Source organism: Mastomys coucha, unplaced genomic scaffold (assembly GCF_008632895.1).
Source record: "Mastomys coucha isolate ucsf_1 unplaced genomic scaffold, UCSF_Mcou_1 pScaffold13, whole genome shotgun sequence".
Lineage (NCBI taxonomy): Eukaryota > Metazoa > Chordata > Mammalia > Rodentia > Muridae > Mastomys > Mastomys coucha.
Window position 1 is genome coordinate 3,274,844 of NW_022196895.1, and position 5,980 is coordinate 3,280,823.

A 5,980-nucleotide genomic window follows, 5' to 3' on the forward strand; every position below is an offset into this window, starting at 1 on the left:
TCACCCATTACAGGTTCCCAAATCCTTGGTTCGTGGAACCCCACGCAAGTAGGAGCTGCGGGACGGCATCCTACAGGGCCTGTGGCTGGAACTTCTTTTACTCAGGCTCCATTTCCATCCCTGTAATTCGGACAGGAACAATTAGGGGTCAGAAATGTGACTGTGGCATGGCAACATACAGTCCACAGAATTCAAAAAGGTCAACAAGGTGAAGTGTCCAAGTGAGGACACCTCAGTTCGACTTGGGAGAGAGACGAAAGCAATCACAAAGGGAGGGAAAGTGGACGGGAGGGGTGGAGTGGTGGTGGTGGGGGAAGAGGGGAACCTGATCTGGTATTGGGTGAGGGAAAAGGACTGAAGCCCTGAGGGCCAGCAGAAAGAATGGAAACAGGCAACCTCAGGAAGGGAGGCCTTTCCAAAATGCACCAGAGACCTGGGAGGTAAGAGACTCTCAGGACTCAAAGGGAGGGGGACCTACTGTAGGAAGACAGAAAAATCTTTTAAAGGTCTTACCTTAAAAACATACTAAATTGGGCTGGAGAGATGGCTCTGCGGTTAAGAGCAATGAATGTTCTTCCAGAGGGCATGAGTTCAAATCCCAGAAACCACATGGTGGCTCACAACCATCTGTAATGAGATCTGATGCCCTCTTTTGATGTGTCTGAAGACAGCTACAGTGTACTTATATATAATAAATAAATAACATTACTAAGTTGAGAAATCTAAAAGAAATTGATGAATTTCTAGATGCACACAAGCTTTCAAATTAAACCAAGATGAGACTTACACTAGTTAAACAGAGCTATAACAAGGAGTGAAGTTGAAGCAATAATTTTAAAATCTCCCAATTAAGAAAAAAGTTCAGAGGCCGGGCGTGGTGGCGCACGTCTTTAATCCCAGCACTTGGGAGGCAGAGGCAGGCGGATTTCTGAGTTCGAGGCCAGCCTGGTCTACAGAGTGAGTTCCAGGACAGCCAGGACTACACAGAGAAACCCTGTCTCGAAAAACCAAAAAAAAAAAAAAAAAAAAAAAAAAAAAAAAAAAAAAAAAAAAGAAAAAAGTTCAGGCCCAGATAGTGGATTTTACTACAACTTTAAAGAAAAATTAACACCAATGATTCTCAAATATTCCATAAACTAGAAAATTAGGAAGTGTTACCAAACTCTTTTTACAACGTTAGCATTACTCTGATAACAAAAGCAGGGGAAAAAGTCACAAAAAAAATTACAAAGTAATTTTCCTGATGAACAGATTCAAAAATTTTCAGCAAATACTTGAAAACTGAATTTAATAATACATCTGAAACATCATTCATCATGACATAGTTGACTTTACACCATCAAGGCAGAATAGCTTAATACACATAATTTAAAACTTATAAATTACATAAATAGCCACAAGGACCAAAATCACATGATTATTTTGATAGATGAAAAACAAGCTTTTGACAAAAACCTTTCATGCTAAAATCCTGGAGAGATGTGGAAGACATAGAGCATGCCTCAACATGATAAAGTCTGTAAATGACAAGCCTACATCCACAGATGGGGAAAATCAGCATTTGCACTAAAATCAGGAACAAGATATGGGTGTTTACTTTCTCCATTTTTATTCAATATAGAACCGAAAATCTAGAATTCTTAGCTAGAGCAATAAAACCAGAGAAAGGGTACAATTGGATAGGAACATGATGACATTATTCTCATCTAAGAGACTCTAAAGAGTCCACCAGAAAATCTTTGTAATTGATAAGCACTTTTAACAAAGTGGAAAGATAGAAAAAAAAATCAACATACAAAGTCAGTGTCCTTCCTATATACTAATGACAAACATGTGTGAAAAAGAAACCAGGAAAATAATTCCATTTACAATTGCCTCAAAAATAAGTCTTGAACTAAAGTTAAGCAAGGACGTGGAAGACTTCTATAATGAAAACTTTAAAACACTGAAGAAAGAATAAAGGAAGACAACAACAAGAAGATGGAAACATCTCCCATGCTCAAGTGTCTTGTCAGGACCCCAAAATGACAAAATTCAAAATCTCTTAGTCCTGCCAAAAACAATCTTCAGATTCAATGAAATCTTAATAAAAATTGCAGTGGTGTTTTTTATGAATACAAAAAAATTAAAATTTATATGAATTGATAGCCAGAAAAATCTTGATCAAAAAGAATACTACTGGAAATATCACCAAGTTCAAATTTTGCCACTGAACCATAATAGTGAAACCTGTATACTGTTGGCACAAGCACAGAAAGATGGACCAATGAAATAGAATAGAGGGCCTAGAAAGAAATCCATGCAACGGCAGCTATATAGTTTTTTCATAACAAGGCACACTGGGGAAAAGAGCATCTTCTGCATGCTGGGAAAACTGGACAGCTGCACTAGAAGAATGAGACCAGATCCTTCTCTCACTCAGCACAGATCTGCACACAGATTGAGAACGATGACTTAAGATCTGAAATACTGATGCTGCTAGAATGAGAAGCAGGCAGAACATTTGAAGACAGGGACAATCAGTTCAACAATGAACAGATGGGAGCTCATGAAATTAAAAGGAATTTTTACAGCAAAGGATACTGAAGAGGGAAGAGGCAAGCCTACAGAATAGTTGAAAATTGTTGCTAACTATGTATCTGGCATAAGATTTATAGTATTTACAAAGAACTAGGAAACTACATTTTAAGAAAACAACCAAATCAAAAAGTGGACTATATTGACATGGACAGAGTGTGCTCCAAAGAAGAAATATAAATGACTAATAAAATTTTTTAAGGTATTCAACATCATTAGCCACTAGAGAGAAAGCCAAACTAAAGCTACCTTGAGATCTCATCTCATTCCAATCAGAATGGGTATCATTAAGAATACAAATGGCATACTTACCTGGCAGGGGAGATATCATGATCACAAAGGTGGTTTTCCAGGGCGAGGCTTATCCATTGCATTCCGGATGTGCTGACCCCTGAGGTTTTCCCAAATGCGGGAAACTCGACTGCATAATTTGTGGTAGTGGGAGACTGCATTGGCACTCTCCCCTGGGGTGGGGGATTGGGGGGAGAAGAATATAAATGACAATGAATGTTGCCTTGCCTGTGGGAAAAGGAGAAGACATATTTACTGGTCGTTGCACTAGAAACTGGTATAGTTCCCGAGGAAGTCAGTGGATGTTTCTCCAACAGCTAAAATCACATGCCCAGCTTTAACACCCATGGACACATAACCAGAGAGCTCCATGTTCTTCTTCAGAGACATGTCCATATTCATTGTTGGTCTATTCACAGCAGCTAGGAGATGGGGTCTACCCTGATGTCTATCAATTGATGAACAATAAGAAAAGTGTTGGGCATGTACACATGGAATTTTATTAGGCTGAAAGAAAAAGCAAAGTCATAAAAATTTTAGGAGAATGGATGAAACTGGAAAATTCAGCAGATCTGTTATTATCAGTGACATTGAAGTGTTAACAAAAAGAAATCCAGGGCCAGACAGACTCACTGCTGAGTGCAGTCTAGTCATTAAAAAGATCTCACATTAATGCTCTACAAACATCCATGGACTGACTGGGAAAGAACACAAGCAAGCTCATTCTATGAAGTCAGCATCACCCTGGTTACTAAACCAGAGACTCACTCACAGAGAAAGACAAACCATAAACAAACAACAGCAAACTATAAATCCCCTAAGCAATGATGAAAATTTCTCAATAAAATTCTTGCAAATCAGATTCAAGTATATATTTATATCGCACAGCATTACCAAATTAGTTTCATTCCAGCGTTCAAAATAGTTGAATATCATTGTGATTCTAAGCATAGATAGACTTAAGGACAAAAACCACCTCAATTGATTCAGAAAAGGCCTCTGACAAAGATCAACATTCTTTCACGATAAAAGCCCTACAGAAATTAGGAACAAAAAGAATGTACTTTAACTTAGTAAAGGCTATATATAACAAAGTTACAGCAAACATAATAGGTAAGAAAAAGAGACAACATTTCCTCTACAGTCTGGAATTCAACAAGGGAACTCAGTCTCTTAATTTTTACTCCATGTAGTGCTTGAAAGTCTTAGGCCAATGTGGTGGTTTAAATAGAAATGGCCCCCATAGACTCATATGTTTGACTGCTTGGCCCATGGGTATGGCACCATTAGGAGGTATGGCCTTATTGGAGGAGATGTGGCCTTGTTAGAGTAGGTGTGTCACTGTGGAGGTGGTGCTTTGAGGTATAATATATGCTCAAGCTCTGCTCAGCGTGAAGCACAGTAGTTTCCTCCTGACTACCTTTGGATCAAGATGTAGAACGCTTGGCTCCTCCAGCATCAAGTCCTATATACTAGTTGGCTCGGTCATGGTGTACCTCACAGCAACGAAACCCTAATGAAGACAGAAGTTGGTACCAGAATCTGGGGTACTGCTGTGATGGGCCTGACCATGGTTTTGTCTGGAGTAGTGTGGATTTTGGGACTTTGGATTTGGAAAGCACAGAAATGTTTTTAAGTGGGGCTTAATGGTTTATCCTAGTAGAAATATGGAAGACATTGATGCTGAGGATCATTTGAACTTGGCCTGGCTCAAGAGGTTTAAGAGGAGAAGAATTTTGGTATGTTGCATAGAGACCATTCTTGGTAAAGAATGTGGCTGCCTTTTGCCCCTTTCTGAGAAGTCTACCTGAGGCTAAGATGTAGAGATTTAGACTGGTTGCACTGAGGAAGGAGGACTCAAAATAGCCTAGCATAGGCTCTGCCCTGTGATTCATGCCCTCATGAAGAGCATTTTAATCAAGGGTAGTAAACTGAGAAAGGAAAAATACAAAATATATGGTTCAAAGATTAAAGGGGCACCAGGAAGTAAAATGGAGCTAACTCCTGTGTTCAAGGATAAAATGGACTTGAAGGAGTGGTGACATTAGGAAAAGATCCCACCAAGCTAAGCTTATTTTTTGATGTGTTTGCAGATGGACAAGTTATAGTTATATCATGTTAGGTGTTATTATCACCTGGTTGTTATTTTCATTTGGACATAAAGAGATATGATTATGTGCCAAATTGATAAGAGATAGATTGTGATCACTATCCTTGGTTGTCAACTTGACTGTATCTGGAAAAAACTCCAATCCGGAACTTATAAAATTCTTGTGAAAACAGCAAGAAAGGCATAGGTCCAGTCACGATGGTGCACACCTTTAATCCTAGCACTCAGGAAAGAGAAGCATGCAGATCTCTGAGTTCAATTCAATCCACAGAGAAAGTTCCTGGACAGCCAAGCTTAAGTAGTGATGGAAACCATTGAAAACAGAGAGCTGGTGAAGATTTAATAGAACAAGGGGTTATGTTCTCCTGGAGGCCAGCCCTGGCAGGGTTTTCTTTCTTGTTGGTTCTTGAGGCAGCAGAGGGGAAGAGCATCAGTAGAGGGTAAAACTTTGTCTTAAGAGATATTTAGGGCTGCTATATAATAAATAAAAGTTTACTTATCTAAGTCTAAATTACATTGCTACTGTAACTGACCTGCCTTCTGTGATCCTCTGAGGCCAGAAACTGCAGTCTCTGACACTTGGCACGTCATCCTAAAACAAGAGATTAAGTAAAGGATTGATTGCTAGAGCCTTTCCCCTTTTGTCCAGATGCCTCTTGCTTGTCAGGCTAGGCAGAAGTTTGGAGCAAAGAACTTATTTTGAACTAGGAGAAGAAAATAAATCTTGCAGAAGGAAAAACTTTTACATAAGCAAATATGCATAAACACAGTTCATATACAGATTCATGCATGTATATACATATACTTTCAAACCAGTTGGGTCCAGCTTGCATACATTCTCACAATTACATACTTACACACACACATCCATACTTACATATGCATTTGGAGCAAAAGACAACGCACCAGTGCCAGAAGAACTCACTCATTCTGGATGAAAAATGTGCTCCGATCTTTATTGCATAGGGAAAGAAAAAGCTTCTACCCTTTTAATGCTAAATG

At 39.0% G+C, this 5,980-nt stretch overlaps 1 non-coding gene across 1 annotated transcript; it reads left to right on the forward strand.

Moving 5' to 3' along the window:
* The first annotated feature begins 2,881 nt into the window (after positions 1-2,881).
* Positions 2,882-3,042, forward strand: LOC116087928. The gene has a single exon (XR_004117703.1). It is a non-coding gene; the product is annotated as a U1 spliceosomal RNA (small nuclear RNA).
* Positions 3,043-5,980: the final 2,938 nt, after the last annotated feature.